The 18,651-nt window shown below is 27.2% G+C and overlaps 1 protein-coding gene across 7 annotated transcripts in view; it reads right to left on the reverse strand.

Moving 5' to 3' along the window:
- The window catches only part of LOC107450046 (octopamine receptor beta-2R), a 163,291-nt gene that overhangs the window by 97,731 nt on the left and 46,909 nt on the right, over nucleotides 1-18,651 (reverse strand). For 3 of the 7 annotated variants that reach the window (XM_071177563.1, XM_071177559.1, XM_071177564.1), the window contains exon 2: nucleotides 3,720-3,847. The exons of 3 other annotated variants lie outside the window; for them this stretch is intronic. The gene's annotated coding sequence lies outside the window, so the exon portion shown is untranslated. The remainder of the gene's footprint in view (nucleotides 1-3,719; nucleotides 3,848-18,651) is intronic. One more of the 7 variants, XM_043042876.2, reaches the window with a different exon arrangement.

Below are 18,651 nucleotides of genomic sequence, written 5' to 3' on the forward strand. Positions count from 1 at the left end.
CACAATAATTATCTTCTTTGTGTTATTACATTTTCAGAAATAAAACACTCATGTTATGCGATTCAACAATCCTTGAGCTGTATTTCGTTACTTTTTAGAATAATTTCATCACGAAATCACGTGAATTGTGACAAAACACGAACTCTCAAATGTATGACGAAAATGTTTCCTATATTCGGAACCTCTTTGCAGTGTATTGTGGGTAATTGTTAACTTGAATGGTGGAACTAGAATGAATACTAGACGTTCGAAAATAAGATTACAAAATAAGCCGACCGTGCTATATGGCTGTCAAGGAGTTTGCCTCGTACCATAAAGATGCTAGAGTCTAGTCCCGCTTCGGGCATAGATGCAATTTATCTGTCTGTTCTATTTGTCCCTCATCTATTGCTATAGAAACATTGATCAAGATATATGGTGCCCACAATTAAGTGATTGTTTTTAAAGTTAGATACATTAAGCACTACGATTTTTTGTGGGAAAAAATAAATGACAAAATATTTTTTTTTACTGTTGACGAATTTCGCTTCCTCAAGAAATCGACGATGGTTATTTCGCCCCTTTAACGAAATGTTCTCTCAGAGTTTATACCAGGAAACAGTTTCGTCAAAAACAAAGAAAACTTGTTTTAGTTTTATTAATGAAAATTGATTATTCAACTCTCCAGGTGTATTAGTGCTTTTTTCAATTTCTAAAGATTTATTCGTGTATTTGATGTGATGAGAGCTAAAATGCATCAGTTTCACAATGTTATAGTTTTGAAAGTTTTAATCTAGATTAAAATTATTGATGACATTAAAATTAATAATTAAAAATATAGTGCTAGGACTTATTTAATTTTAATCGACATATATTTTATACATCATTATATATATGATTAACAACTACCAATCCATAAAAAATTATTTAATTTTTGTAATTAAGTATTTCCTTCTCTTTAGTTCTGAACACTTTAATTAGCAAATGACGGACTTGATAATTATAATTTAAACTTCCATTTCTGCCAAAATATGCTACTTAGAGAATGTACAAAACAGTTTCAGTTTTAAAGGTTTTTAGAAAATACGTTTTTAAATAACAAAAAAAATTGTGGTTTTTACAAAATATTTAAATATTTAATTTTTCTAATAGAATCAACTATTCAAAATGGTATTCTAAGGGCAAGGTAATTAAAAATAAACACACCTATTATTATTATTATTAGCATAGTTTACAGGTATCATAATTAAAATACCATAAGTTATAAAGCAGAGAACACAATTTTGGCTACTAGAAATTCTTAGAATTATCAATATATAGTAATAATGTAACCGTGATAATACGATAATCAGTTGTAATAACAAAACTGTGTTATAATTTTTTATTTTATAATATTATATATTTATAGAAAATTGAATAAAAAAACAGACTAAACATTATTTTTTATATAGATAGAACACTGAAGAACACATTTTTGTTGCATTTGTACAAATGCTTAATCTTGCTTGATTCGAGTATGGGAATTTCAAATCTGAAACTAGTTTACTTCTGCAGCTACAGATTGTATTTTAAATAATAATTTTTAGTCTAATTTTTATTGTAATGAACAAGTTTAAAAACGGGTCAAAAAAGTCCAAATGTCAAGTTTAAAAACAGATATTAACAAAGGGTCACATAAATGCTGCTATAAATTTTTAGTAGAGTAATAGCACATCATCAGAATTAAAATTGTATTGAAACCCATTGTGGTAAACGTCGTACGCGGTCAGGGGTGCTTCTCAATTATGAACTGTTTAGAAGCACACAAAGAAACAGTAGGTATATAAGAGGGAAGCAAAGCTAGCGGCATATGAAGTCATTTACTCTTAGTCATGGGTTACTATGGCATTTTAATTCTGATGATGTGCCTAGCTCTTTAGAAGTTTGTTGACCCCTGTTATATATGAATTTTTTTAAAATTTTAAATTTCGACAAAAAATAGACTAAAAACGTCTTTTTTTAAAAAATACTGTAGCTTGGAAATAGAAACCGATTTGAAACTAATTTAAACCAAATTTGAAATGAGTGATACGAAAGTTTTTTTTTTATTAGTTAAAAAAATTCATGCAATAGAAAACAAAAAAAATATGTTCCTTATTGTTATTGACAAGTTTCCAAGAGATTTATTTTATCCAGGTATGCAAAGAAGCATATTCACACAATATACAACGCTGAATTTTTAATGCAAAACTGGATTAAGAAGAAATATACTTCTTAAAAAACGGTTTTGTAAGCAGGTTTATTTTTTAAATCAGGAATCTTAAATAATACTCTTTATCAAGCGATATGTATATTTAAATTTCTTACTTGGACAAAGTAAAAATATGAAAACTTAATTATAATTCCCCACAAATTTGGTATAATTCTTGTTTTTTTTTCGTATCTTAAATTTTCCTTTAATATAAAAAATTTTAATTATTTTAGAATACCGTATTTACAATATATCACGTTAAGATTGGTTTGGCACCGGATATACAGTTTATTCCATGCTTTTAAGAAAACTTGTCAAGAAAAATAATTTTTCAATTCATTTTAAAATATTATTCACACTTAGAAATATTTCTTAAACGTTGAATAATAACGTTTCTTTGAACAATAATATAGTTACAAGTTACAGAAACCCTAATAACGCATTAATTTGAACGATATTTCTTTAACGGCGTTATGGTGTTTTGAGCGGTGTTATGGTTCAGCAAATTAAAATGTATAAATAAAATTTTAAACCTTTTTCTTTGAAATCCTTACTACTTTGTGGTAAAAAAGGCAGATCATCACGATTGATTTTCTCTTGCTATAAAATTATGTTTACAACAGAGTGTAAAGTTTTAAGTTTCTGACTTCTCCGAGAAGCTTGTTCTTGAACTATAATAATTTTCAATTATTCCCCGTCCGTTTTAAGTCGTTTAAATAATAATAAAAAAAAAAAATTATTCCCCGTGAAGCATCTTAAAATTTTTTTATTTACATTTAGCTTGTTGTCATAAGTGCTTAAATTACGGTAAACAATTTAAAGAGAAATTTTATTCTGTACATTAATCCAATTAGAAATTAATCCCCTTATAAAAAGTAAGGATTTCCAAATGGATAGAAAAAGTACGTTTTAATTTTGCATGAAAATTGAAGTTCCACTAAAAGAAAAAAGAAAAAAATTGTTGCCCTGGGTGAAAATAAGTACTAAAAAACAACATTCCGCGTGGTTATAGCCCTACTATCTTTGTTTATTCAACTGCATAGAATTAATAAAAAATATTGTTGAAAGCTATTGTTTGATATCTAAAGAGAAAAAAATAGCAAATCTAATAAGATATGATCTTATCGAAAGGCGTTCCACGTGTTTTACTCCCGTGTGAATAATCCAACTTCACCAAAACAATCTTTTTTGCAAACGATTTGTTTGCTATATGCAGTCTAATAAATCACATATGTTACCAATAAACAAAACACGAAAATAATCTCACAGAGGAAAGCAAATCTGTCACAAATTATGTAACATTAGCTCACTTTAGGATGAGAATTTACAAGTAGTTGACGACGCGAAAAAATTTTTTTTGGACTGGGAAAAAAATGAATAAAACAACAGCATCACGCTAAAACGCAAGGTCAGTAGAACGACATATACAGTATTTTATTTTCACCATCAGTTTCTGTAAAAAGAACGTAACTATGATAATACAAAGAGAAAATATGAACAAAAAAGTGACCTTAACTTGAAGCTGATTACCACTAGCGGACAATCCGTCATTTGTGTCATGATGTTCACGGCCAAGCCAACTCATCTCGCCAACTAATTTAGTTTTTTTTCCGCCTCTGTTGTAGTGTCCCACCTAAACTGATACAAAGAGATGATTCGCTGTGATGAGTATAAAAATAGATCACGCTTAAGTGAATGAAAGGAAATTGAATAAACATTTTATAATCTATATAGCGACCAGGATTTAGAGTAAGTTAAGAGAAAAATTGCTTATTCAATGTCAAATAGAACTAGATTTAAATGTTAAATTATGCACAAAAAGAAGCGTTTTAATTTTTATTTAGAATTAAAATAAAATTAGGTGGCTATGCACATTTAAAAACGTGAATTTTAAAACAGGTTTTGTAGATTTCAGTTTTGATTATTCCCTTTAGTTTTTATTCATTGAGGTCAGGTATTAGAACTCAATTAAAGAATAGTTAATGTGAAATGAAATCAATTTAAGTAATAAATAATGTATTGAATAGAAGTATTGCGTTTTAACTTTACTTTCAACTAAAAGGTTGTCGTACACCCTTAAAACAGGTTTTTAAATAAAATTTCCCAGATTTTAGGTATATTCGTTCATATTCAATTTCTTAGATTTTCAAAATCAGTCAGAATTTTAATTTTATATTTTGAAATTTTTGAGGTATTACAATTTAAATGAAACTCGATTTTAGTTTGAATTATTTTCTCATCCATTTTTTACGTCTGCAAAATACGATAACTGCATTTATAGTAGTTTAAGGAAATGTTAGCATATTTGTATGTGTATGGAGAGGTGATTGTACTGCGATTATGAAAAATATCAAGATAGCTGACAAAATATTCTACACATTGTCTTAAAAACAATTATTTACTGAACATTTTCATATCTGAGGATATTCCGCACATTTGCGTTACGATTTTATCGAAATAGGTAATTAAGTGTAAGGGTTGTTAATTGCGCACTGGTCCAAACCAATTAGCCTTAGAACTTCAGAAAAGCATATTTGAGTGCATCACGCCTGTTTTAAGGAGAGTAGGCCCGCAGTGGGAGATCTTGTTTTCGAAAAGAACAGTAGCCATTATTTTACACATGAACTTTCATTGTTGTTAATTAATATTTCAATTCAGGTTAATTAAAATTCTCAATTATTTTCCAATTAATCATACTTCGTAATTATCCTCATATCTGCCTTAATTTAACTCCACTTCGGAGAAAAACTTCATCAAATAATTTTTATATTACTCGGGAAAGTGTTTCTATTCATAATATTAAAATCATCATAAAAATGATATAAATATAATTTTTAGAAAGCATTATCGAAGGAATACAATCATCTTTTAAAACAAAACTGAAAATGCAGCTTGTACTTTTATTTTTATTTTGATTTAAATAAAATTTTAATCCTTGTTACTTTTAGACCTCTGGAAAACACTGGTTTCAAACCGCTTCCCGGATTAGAGCCCTAGTTCTTCACAATGACAGCTTTGCATCTTTTACAGGGAGCCAAAGCGGTTATATGCAATCATGAACGGTTCGTGTGGTAAGGATCAATCGCACCAAACAACAAGATAACCTATGAATTAGGTAGCGGAACAATTTCACCATTTTTCATGTCTTTTAAAATGAATTCTACACTTGTGTTAGATGAAAAGAAAATCCCAGGTTAGAACCCTGGTTCTTCACAATGACAGCTCAGTACATTCTACGTTGAGACATAGTGGTTCTATGCGGTCATGAATGTTTGGTTCATTCGGAAAAGATCAACTTCACCATAAATTGTAGACAGAACCCATAAATTGTAGACAAAATCACCATTGCTCTGGTCTTTTAAAGTGAATTAATTAACACTTACGTTTAAATAGAAAACTAATGAAAACATCCAATAACTATCCCGACAACATTGGGGCTCTATGGAAAAAAAATATATGCCCAGAATGATTACCAATAAAAGCAATTTACGTTAGCACTTAGATCAATACAGTTTGCAGTTTGGGATATATATATATATATATATATATAGATGAATATGAATGAACAATCCATGACTGGAAACAAAAGCTCTGTTCCTTGGCTGCTGTCTGCTCAGCAAATCATATTTATTGACATAATCATTTGAAAATATTTCAACAGCTACTTTTTAAATTTTTGTCTCAAGAATTGAAACTAAATGCACAAATTATACATGCCATTGGAAATACTAAAATGACTATATTTTTAACTATACAGGAAATAGTTTTATAAATCAAAATTGGCAATAGATATCGACAGATTTCAAATAAACTGTTTAAGTGCAACGATAATTAAGCGAAGCATTAAATTTTAAGTGCAGCTTATGCAATTTAACCTCAAGTTAGTTGAGGCGTATGCTGAAACCTGGACAAAGACAATGATTTCGCTACCACATTAACATAAAAGCAGATCTGGAGCACTGTTGAGCTCATTTGCAAGGGTAAAGAGGGAACCTTTATCGGCGACTTTGCAAAGCTGGCAAAGGTGAGCTAGTCTATGATTACGGAAGTGGAAGTTGGCGAAAAGGTGAAAAGTTAAGACTACGCTTTAATTAATAATTCGCTTTCAAAAATTTAGCAAACGGCTCTTCAGAAAAAAATTAAGTGTTGTAAATGATTAGTTCACATTAGAGCTGAGTTTTTGAAGTGACAAGTGTTAAAAATTGGTTAAAACGATCAAAAATAAAAATGTTATTCATGACCATAGTATATGTCTCTATAGCAAAATTAAAATACTAAATTAATGTAAAAATAAATACAAATGTGTGAAAATGTACAATTGAGAATAATTTGAAGAAATGCACAAATTATAGTTCTGAGGAAAGAAATACATTGTATTTACTTCAAATATTAATGTTTCATTTTATTTTAGAGTTTTTATCTCTCATAGAATATTTTTGAATACACGATCAAGTCAAACATATCTTGTAATTTTTATTTTAGTTTTCATATGATTGATTCTGAAATGTCTTGTTTTGTTATTGTAATTTGTTTTGTTAAGTTTTTCATCATTCTAAAATTTAATCTTACATTTGCATAATACTCTAAGAATAATACTCCATTGAATAAATTTTAAACATAATAGTTTAAAGAAAAGAAAATAATTATAACAAGCATATATGTTAACATTACAGAATATGACATATTAAACTTTTAAACTTAAAAGTTCCAAAAATAAAGTTAGGGTATGGCGGAGCAAATGATTTTAATTTTTTTTCCTATTTAGATATGAGAGTGCCAGAATTGGAATGTATGAATGGATTCAATTCATGCAATAAAAAATTTTATTTTAAAGATATTCTTTTAACACTTGTTACAAAGTATAAGAAAAATATTATTCTGCTCATGTGGGTTATCGTGAAGGTGATCGTTAATAGAGGTTAATAGCCTCTTATATGTAAAAAATACCAAAGAAAACCTTTCAAATTATGGTGGTTTTAAAAATATCAGGTAGGAAATGAAGACTTTTATTGACTTATTTGTAATAATTTTATATCTCTTATCTAATAATTAAAAAAACTTTATCTTAAAAAGACAAAATAATATCTAATCGGTAAATAAGGGTTTATTTTCTACCAGTGTGAAAAAAAAAATTAAAAAACCGAAGAATCACGTTTATTTCGCAATTACGAAAATAGCAGTTCCACTTCTTTCAACAACTTTCCTAGACTTCACAAAAAAACCTTAATATCCAATGTTTCGAAATTATAACGCAGGTTATTCTTACTTATTCAGGTAATATATAAAAACTCATCAGTAAACAATCACTTGCCAACTAATGACTAAAAGGCAAATAAAATAAACATATATCTTTAAATGAGATAAGCAAAAATACTTAATTTTACTACAAAATGAACCACTATTGGAAAACTTTTATTTAATGTGTAATCTCAGTTGTAGATAAGCGCAGAAAATAACCTTATTATCGCAGGTCACTTGTTTATTCAGAAGCATATGCTTTTGCTCCCTGAAATTCTGCCATCATTTACTTTGGCTGAAATAAATTAGAGTCTGAATGAGATTTCAATGCACGATTTTTCTTTCTCATTCACGCAATATTTCCAGCAGTAAATACCGATTAACCGATTAAAAGAGAGAGAGAGAGAAAGAGTAAAATGTTGTTTCCTGGCGTTAATTAGATAAAATGCATAAGCGATGGATGTGAGGAAACACCTGCGTCAAATGTTTACTGAATATTAAGAAATGTTTGATTTTTGCGAGGAGAAACTGACGCAGATTAATTGTTGGAAAACTTAAATTGCGGAGAAGTAAATCACTTCGTTCATTAATTTGAGTTCTTTTTTTGTTGAAAGAATTAATACGCTTCCCTCATTAATTTAATTTCGTCGACCATTTGCCCAGTGCAAGTTTTAAGATTTATCGTGTTTTTAAACTCGAACGAGATCAAGACTGTTATTTAACAAATGGGTGACTATGTTTTTTCTGAAATCAAGAACAAAAAATATTTTTTTAAAATTGAACTGCAAAAAAGAGATTTGTTTTCAGCACATTTTAACAATCATTAGTGAACATGTTAATTAATACATATTTCGGAAAACGACATTTTACTGGGAATACTAATATTTTTTTCTCAATTAATAAGTAATATCCCCCTTCAGGTTTTGAACCAGTTCACGGTTTTGCCATCGATTCTATCAGATATATATTGCATTCATAAAATTTTTTATCTTTATACCATACATAAGTTAGTTAAAAAGAAGTGAGACCATTTTGTAACCTGTATGTTTTTGCTTAAATATACCCGTAGATTATCAAGAAGAATAAGATCCGGAGAGATTTTCAACTATTCTAAAACATCAGCTTTGTTTTGACAAAATATTCTTTTTTTTATTTTTATTTATTTATTTATTTTTGAACTGTAGCCAAGAGCAAAGTCATGCTGAAAAGTGTTTTCTTCGGATTGAAATATCTTGTTTAAGTCAAACCTTATTTTTTATTTTTGTATTTTCGTTTACAGATCCCTGTCATGATTCCTTTCAATAGGAATGAGCTTTCCTACATCTTTGTATGACACTCACTTTTACTAAAGTTGGAAAATCCAAAACTCTCACCATTGATACCTAATAACATTTTGCTTTACGATATATAAACTTTAAATAAATAGTCATTATTATTATAAGTTACTCAATAAAATGCTATTTGTTTGGGGTAATTTTCACAAATTTCGAAGGATATTACTTAAAATAATAATTAGATATTTACTATTTGTTATTCAATTTTTTAATCTTAAGTACTTAATGGCCTTTACGGAAATTATCATATGGATATTTATAGAGGATTATTCATACTGTATATTTCTTGTCATATTCTAATTAAATCAGATTTGTCATAAACATAATGAGAACAAAAACTAATTGTTATTATAATAAATTTTAAAAAAATATCTAATATGTGACTCTGTCCCGAAAATCATAGAATGCGTAACATTAAATAAATGATTTTAATCTATGGCATGTCATTGTAAATAGCATATTTTCTTTAGCAAGTCAGAGATGTTTTTATTATGACAATTTAATCCTCTGCTGACAATTTAACGACCAAATCTAAAAGAGAGTCTTACGCAGACATCTACTAAACCTTTCAGCTAAAAATTATTCAATCAACAAATTAGAAGAAAATTAGAGAAGGTTTTTATGTAAATTATTAACTAAAAATAGACAAAGATTAGCTTTATAAAGAAAAGAAAAGTGCCATTGAACGGCAACTGTCATATTTTAATTGCTAAAGAGTCTCAACAGTTATTTTTTTCTTCCTGGGATGCCCTCTTCAAAGAAGAATTATAGCGAAGAGTAGAGGAAAAATGGGGAAAAAGAAAACATTGGCCTAAGTACACTTGACGAGTAAATACGAAGATAATTCATACCAAAGCATCCATATTTTTGAGAGGAAGTGGTATATGTCATTAAACTGTTAAAAGTTATTCAGAATATTGCAGTTAAGAGAAAAAGTTACTGATTATTCGAAGTGATGGAGATTTTTTGTATACTCTTTATTTTCGATATAACCCATATTAAAAAAAAGTTAAAGGTAAATAGTAGTCGAAAGTAAATAATTCCGTAGATCGTTTTTACCCTATTGTTCATAAAGTTTATAATTGTATTATATTATTTCTGCACATTTAATAGTTTTTTCAAACATATTTTCTTATTAAAATCCGGAGACATCAATATATATATATTANTATAAATATTTATATATATATATATATATATATATAAACATTACCTATTTTTGCATAAAATAATATTATGTACTTGATGTCTTGGGATAATTTTCAATGGATGAATAAAAATTAAAACAAAGTATTTATAACTTAAATTAATAAAAAGATTATTCAAAATGCTCTGAAAAACCTTTTTTTTAGTTTTATTAAAATGAAATATTTTATTTAAAATAACACGATTTGAACATTTTACTTTACAATATAGCAAAACAATGATAGTTGCCAATTGGCAACTTGTTCAACCAATTTATTTCGCTCGGGTTTTGGAGTAATATCAAGTCTTATATATTTTATGTCATTCTTGGCAAACATTGGAGTCCTTTGTCAAAATTGTCATAGAAAATTGCTGCATATGGCTCAGAGACAATGAAACTTGGTGAAGAATCCAAAATCACTTTGATGATTTTTTGTATTTTAGTGGTTTAATCAAATTATAACTGTTGTGGTAAATTAAATCTACGGTAAATATGTTATTTTGATGTATATATACATGTTATTTGATGTTATTTTGATGTATATACATATTTAGGTATTTACAAATCTTAATTCTAAACATCTCAGACAAGAAATAGTAATAATATAGAAGGAAGAAATTTTTTTATCTCTACTTTTATAAGAAAATCAATATTAAATCAATATCAGGTAAAGAAAACTGAGCAATTAAAACAGAATCTGAATAAATCTGCAGCTAAAATGCAATTTTCATTCCGCATTATACTAAAACATTATTATCTTTGCAATAAAATGACAAACTGAGAAAAAAGCATAGTTAAAACTACCAGAATATGGTAAAATTAGCCGTATTTCTGTCGTAATGAGAACACCAAAAATTTCTGAAAATTTTACCGAAGCACTTTGGTAATGATATTTTGACAAATGAAATATGGTAATGATATTTAACATATACAGTAAAAAATTACATTCACTATATATTTGTTTCCAAAATATAATTTTATAATATAGTATTATGGCAAATATGGTTTTATAATGAGTGATAAAATTTGGAGAATGGGACAAATTTGGTAATTTCATAAGGATACCTTAGTTGAGATTAAAAAAAAAACTATTTTTTCTGATACATTTACTTTTCAGTGTTATATTTTTTACAAATTGTGTGGTAAAAAGAACTATACATTCGAAAGCCAGAATTTTCGGTAAACAATTATAGCATCAAAGGAAAAATTACCAAATGAATGACTTATATACCGTATATTTTGGTTTTAATAACCAGAATTATGTTTTTTTTATAGCAGAAATGTCATTACACTACAGTACAGTAATTTTACCACAATGTTTTCCTCGTGCGGAATTTTTTTTTAATATTGCCTTCAATTTCAAATAAAAAAAAAATTAATATAATTTACCCCAAAAAGTTTAGATTGCTGCAAAATCAATTCCCTATTATCGACCAAATTTATACCTGTTAAAAAATTTGCAATTCAAATCGCCGCCTTTTCCTTAATATTTCTTTCATTTAAATTTATTTTTGTCGTGAGAAGACAAACTTTGTGTTAATATACGCAAAATATCAACTCGATTTGAAACTCAAGTTACACCGTGATATTTCAATATAAATCTATATGAGATATCTTTAAAAAGTGTTTATTTTACGAGGGATTATCAAAATTTCTTTCAATCTATACTGTTAAGAGTTTCGCCGTCTTTCCGCTTTCTCTTAAGAAGTGTGAATGATTTAGCTCATTCTTCATGTCTTCACTTCAGATTTGCTAAGATTAGTCTTTGAACGACTGTTTATTAGTTGTTTTTCTAAAAAGGCCGAATGTTTACATGGAACAGCTTTTAGTACTTTCGAAAATCCATTAGTCTCTTTTAATTTTACAGCTTGCCTTCAACAGGTTTATGATGTGAAGAATAACAAAATAAACAGCGAGTTGAAAATTTTTTTATGTGTTCCACTGCGAATCTCAGATGCGTTCAACACTAGTATTTAGATTTGTTGTATGTGTTTGTGTCTTTATTTTTTTTAATAAACGTAAATAGTGTTAAGAAATGTAATTTGCGATCTGTTATAAAAAAAGTGATTTTTGAATATTCACTAGTCTCTTTTAATCTTACAGCTTGCCTTCAACAGGTAGGTTTATGAAGAGAGAAATAACAAAATAAACAGTGAGTTGGAAAAAAAAATGTCTTCCTCTTCAAATCTCAGACGCTCTCAACACTGGCATATTTATTGAGTGTGTTTGCGTCTTCATTATTATTTTAATAAAGCGAAAAAGTGACAAAAAAAGTGATTTGTGTTCTGTTGTTTGAAATGTGATTTTTACAAATCCATTAGTCTCACTTAATTTTACAGACAGGCTTCAATAGGCTTATGATGAAAAGAATAACAAAATAAACACTAAGCTTGAAAAATTTGTATGTGCTCCACAGTGAATCAAAATTGCGTTCATCATTAATATTTGGATTTAAATAATGTGTTAGCGTTTTCATTATTTTTTTAATAAAAGTAAATAGTGATAAAAATAGGATTTCTGTATTTAAAAATTGTGATTTTCTAAAACCCACTAGTCTCTTTTACTTTTACAGATAGGTTTCAATAGGTTTATGATGAGAAGAAGAACAAAATAAGCAGTGATTTGGAACGTCTGTTATGTATTGAGCAAATGAATCACAGATGAGTTTAATACTAGTATATATATTAATAGAAGATGATTGTGTTATCATAATTTTTTTAATAAAGCTAAATAGTCATAAATGTGCGACTTGCGTCTTGTTTATAACAACGTCATTTGCAATTCAATAAAATGTGATTTATAAATCAGTTCTCGGGTACGTTTAACACTTTTGTTCATATTTGTCTGTCGTTTTCTTTGTATGTTTTAATAAAACAGGTGATAAAAATGATATTTGTGTTATTTTTGCAAAATGTGATTGATACTTGAAATCTTTCTGAAGTATTACACACAAAAGTGTTGATTTTATTCACCTGAAAATTGGTGATTTCAGTGATTCTTTTAATGACATTATATTTGAAATTGTAAACATTGAGAATTCGGTTGGTATGAATGCAAAATACCTGATACAAATGTGTTTTTACGCATTGTTAAACGTTAATTCTTTTATCGTAAGCGTAGTTAAGCATATTTCGATCTTTTATTGTAACATTTTGTTTGTATAACCAGGAAAAATAAAATTATCACCAATACAAATACACCGATAAAGTGACGTAAATTATTTAATTAGAATATCATAATTTTGCACGTATTTCGCTAAGTTCATAATCGGAAATATTTTCAAAAAGATAATTCTAACAAATATTTATTTTTTTAAATTGCATAATATTATTAGTTACTCATCATAAATAAGATTTGCGCTTAGTGTATTATAAAATTCTATAATTGTTTCACAGAAAAAGAAGCAATTAAATAATTGTTTTTTTGAAGTAGTCTATCTTTTTCACTTTTAATTAATAGAATTTATACAACGCTACTAAATAAGGAAACATTATTCAGAGAAATATAAAAAATAAATAAATATAAATAAAAAAATTTAAAATACGTGAAAAAAAATAAGAATGAGTAATAAATAAAATTACTTAAAAAATAAAATAACTAAGAAATAAAAGAATGAAATTATATATAGAAATAAAAAAATAATTAAAATAATTAAAAAATAAAAACAACTAAAAATAAAAATAAAGGAAACCTCAAAATAAGGAAAAATAAAAACAAATAAAAATAACTAAAAAGAAAAAATAAATAAAAATAAACTATAAAACCTGAATACATTTTTCTTTGTAAACATGGATTTCATTTCAAAGTAATTAGACTCGTTATGAATACTTTATTGAAACTTTATTTCATATCAGAATAAAAAATCAACTCTTAACATATTCTTTAAGCCTACAGCAAATTTAGAAATATTCCTCCTTATCAAATCACATAATACTATTAAAGAATATCTCAGGTATCAAAAAAAGTAAATTCGATCAGTTTATAGAAAACTCAAACATAACTAAATGACGAACGCTTCTTAAACACCCGATCTCTTTTTCTCTAAACAATTTTTAACATCCAGCCAGGAATGAGGCCAAAAAAGTTTTTCAATGAAAAATGATGTCAAAAGCAGAAGAGTATATACCCGAATTTCATTTTAAGAAAACGAAACATGGCACATATACAAAAATAAAGCGACTTTTATAAAAAACTACTCCACTAAGGGAAGGGAAGAAGAAAACACGAAGATAAGAAAAGCCCTTCCTTTCAAAAAAACGAAGAAAACAATAACAAGGACAAAGCAGTCCTTCTCCGATGTTGTCATAAGACACCGGAGGCCGAATTTCTCGCAAATGGAGTCGAAGCAAACTGTGAAATTGCTTCATATCATGTCAATACACACACACGTGTAAAAAATAAATCGAAATTTACCGAAAAAGTTCTTTTGGGTGGAAAATTTGATAAGAAATTAAATTTGGAACAGAAGAATTTTGAACGAATATACACATAGCTTGGTTTTTTTTTCTCTGATTTAATTATGAGTGGGTAATCGAATGCGGTACATTATTCAGGATTTCAATAAATATATGAAAAATAAACAAAACATTGTTCTCAAAGTTTTATAAAAAATAATTGAAATTATCTTATGAGTCTTCATTCGAAAAGTTATTAAATGAATTTTGCTCGGGGTATTATTTTTTAAAAAAAGTTAGATTATAAATTATTTTATTGAAAGAAATTATGTTGAATAAGATTCTATAGAAATGGTTTCATTCAGAGCGGTCTTAGTTGAAGAATGCAAGGTTTATGCACAGGACCTCACAATGATACAAATGGATTTTTTCCCATTAATTAAAAGAAATTAATCTTTAAATTCTATTTTTATTGTTGAAGAACAGTCTTCAACATTCTATTTTATAGGTATGATTTTTATTGTATAAAATAGAAAAGAAAGCAGAATTATCTTCGTTATTTAGGGTCCAACACCAAAAAAATAATAAATAAATACAAATAAAATAAAATAAAAAATATAGAAACATTACGCAAATCAAAATTGAAGAAATAAAAAATAAGATTTATGGCAAAACATGCATGCGATTATGCAAGTAGGGCATTTAAACGGGTAGTAGGGCATTAAAAATTTCTTATTTGTAAGGGCATGTCATGTCATGTCAAAGAAATATAAAAATGAAATAGCAGTTTAAATTTGATGGAAAACAACCGTTGAGTTGTTCCTTTTTTAGGAATAAAATGTAAGTTGTTCTTAACTACTAACACTGGCATAAATAAAACTCTGGGTTCCTAAGATATTTTGCTAATAGACTTGAGTACTGATTCAGTGATTCCAGTCACCAACTTGCAACTGATTTGAATCAAGAAAGTAAACTAATTCTGTTAATTTGGATAACTTTGATGATTCGCTTTGTAAAACTCTATTTGCTAAGAGTTTCGGGGGAAAATATCAATAAAATATTTCATTCAGACTAACAAAGTGTAGAGACGGTTCTTAATTTGTATTTAAGAAGAATTTCTAACTAGTTTACTTAGGATTTTTATATTTAATTCAGGAATACTTACACCTCGTAAATTGTTAAATACGCAAAAAAAAAAAATCCTACTGTCAAACATTCAGCCAATAAAAGAAGTTAGAACACGTGCATGAGAAATGTTCAACGAAAGAAAAATTCCAAATCATATTCATGTAACTTTCTTTGTTAATTTTATTAACAAAATATATGGTATTATTATAATATGGTATTATGGTATTAATAGCGAAATATACGGTAGTATTACTAGATATTTTGGAATGTACAAAACCATAATATGTTTTAAATTATATACAACTTTAATAGGATGCTTCATACTTCTTAAATTTGATTAAATATTTATTTGACTCATTTGAATGGAATAGTTCAACTTAAGACTTCATAAGGGTGCAGTAAATACAGAATATATTACGATTCATGGAGCAGATATCATGTTATTAAGTTATACCATTATTATGCTTATCCCATGTTTTATTTCTGCATTTAGCAATTTAGTTACATTTTAACTTATAAATATAAATTACGATAATGTCTCTTTTTAAGAAAAAATGGATCAATGTCATGAACTCAACATAATAATTTTTAAATAAGTATCCATTTCAACATTTTTTCCATATAACTATTTAAACAGCAGTAGTGATTGTTGTTCATTCTGAAAGACTTTTAGGGTATAATAATATATTTTTGTAAAATGTATACATTTAATATATTCTCAAGATGAAGACTAATGAAACTAGTAAACTTACCGTGAACTCAACATAATAATTTTTAAATAAGTATCCATTTCAACATTTTTTCCATATAACTATTTAAACAGCAGTAGTGATTGTTGTTCATTCTGAAAGACTCTTAGTGTATAATAATATATTTTTGTAAAATGTATACATTTAATATATTCTCAAGATTATGACTAATGAAACTAGTAAACTTACCGTGTAGTATGGTTATAACATTTCTGGTGAAAAATAACCTAATTCTTATTATTAAAAGCGAAATAAACGGTATTTATCCAATTTTTTTGGTAATTTTTCCATTTATAAGGAAACGATTTCTTGGAACTTTAGGTTTGCAAAGTTACAGTTCTTATAATCATACGTTTAGTAAAAAAATAAGCAAACAATATTGAAAAGCAAATTTAACCGAATAAATAATGTGCATGCCATGCTTTAAGCTATCGTAATAAAATACTAAATTTCACCAATTTTTCCATATTCTAATCACATATTATTTAACAATATTTTACCGTTATTTTAACCAAAATAATTGCCAAAGCGTTTTAGTAACAGTTCTTTTTGGTGCACCGGCTAAGTTAAATGCTACATTTTAAGAAGCACAATAAATCGCTGCTAACAAATAAAATCGAGTAAGAAATTTCGGTTTTAAATTCATTTTATCATATCATTTGCAAAGTTAGCAGGTTGTTAAATAACTTATAATGCCTTTTTACTGAAATTAGTAATTAAAATACATTAATTCAAAAATTAAAAAAAAATTTACAAATTCAATTTTAAGCTTTTGCTAAGCAAAACAATAATTAATAAGAGTTTCTTAGTCATTGTTAAAGCAATTTAAAGAACAGTAAAATAGTTAAATATTATATAGAATAGCAATATTATCATTTTCCATACAATCTTTTTAAAAAGAAAATTTTTTTTTGTCTTTATCGTGAAATAAACTTTGTTTCGCATTAAATAAATGTAGTTTGTTAGATTGTAATAAAAAGAGATATATTTTACCAGATTTTAGAGAGAGCATTTAGGGCTTTGAGAAATTCCTTTCAGACTAAAGAAAGATTATAAAAGGGATATTGAATAATTAATATTTAGTTTATTTTCATGTTGAACGTTGCACAAGCGGTGGATCAGAGCCAAAAATCACACATGGATGACCTGCCAACGCTTCTTGATATGTAGACAGAGAGATTAGTATCACCATTGGGATATCCGTTCACAATTAGGATAAGATGATCAGCACTTTCTAAGTTATCTAAGAAGAGGAAAAGGAAACTTGTAGTTTTGAAAAAAAATCTGTTTACTCGAATAAATAAGACGGATAAAATTGAAGGCATAAAGTTTTAAACTTTATATTTGGCATTCGAACTTAATATTTATAATATTTATTACTAATATTTATTACTAATATCAGTGACAATCAAATATACATTGTTATTTAATGTATATCAAAAATTGAGAAGTTCTTTATCGAAGTTTAAAGACATTTAGATATTTCCATACTAATATCTTTGCCTTCTGTAAATAAATGATACTGAAATTTCTTAACTTTTCTTCATTCAGGACAAAGGAATTTCCTTGGAAATACGTTGAGAGAATGATTTATAAAATGTAGAAAATTGCATTCCGTATAAGTACACAGAGAAAAAAACTCTTGTAAAATTACTGAAGCTATATGGTAAGGACATTTCTGGTTTAAAAAAATTCACTATTTAAACTATTTATTTGGTGATATTTTAGTACATATGGTTTAACGAAAATTCTAATTTTTCCAATTCTTATTCTTACTACAATACATTTATTAAAAAAACACTACTAATTTTTTACTAATACTAAATTTTTATCTAATACTAAGTTTACTAAATTACTAAAGGTACTAAATTTTTATCTGAATTTGGAGGACTTTGCGACCCGATAGATTTTACATGCACCAGTCCTTATTTACAATTGGGGGAGTTTTCGGCTGGTGGGGATCGAACTCATGGCAGGTATCATGATAAAATTACCAAATTTTACCACATTAAAATTTTTTTGCAGATTATGAAACTATATTTTACTGCTAATTGTACCAAAATCATTACCAAAGAGCTTAGATGAAAATTACCTAGTTTTTTGGTGTTCTCGTAGAGCCAGAGAAACGGAATTTTTGCCATGTTGCGGTAGTCTTGACAAATCTTAAAAAACTAATTGCGAAAACAGTGAAGCCATTGTGAATGAAACAAAAATGTATCTAATCAGTACTTTGCGAGCAATTAACGATAAAAATCAAATGTTTCCGTCGAGACTACGTACAATTAAAGATAAAAATTAAATGCTTTTGTCGAGACTACGTACAATTAACGATGAAAATCAAATGTTTCCGTCGAGACTACGTACAATTAAAGATAAAAATTAAATGCTTTTGTCGAGACCATGTACAATTAAC

Source organism: Parasteatoda tepidariorum, chromosome 2 (assembly GCF_043381705.1).
Source record: "Parasteatoda tepidariorum isolate YZ-2023 chromosome 2, CAS_Ptep_4.0, whole genome shotgun sequence".
Lineage (NCBI taxonomy): Eukaryota > Metazoa > Arthropoda > Arachnida > Araneae > Theridiidae > Parasteatoda > Parasteatoda tepidariorum.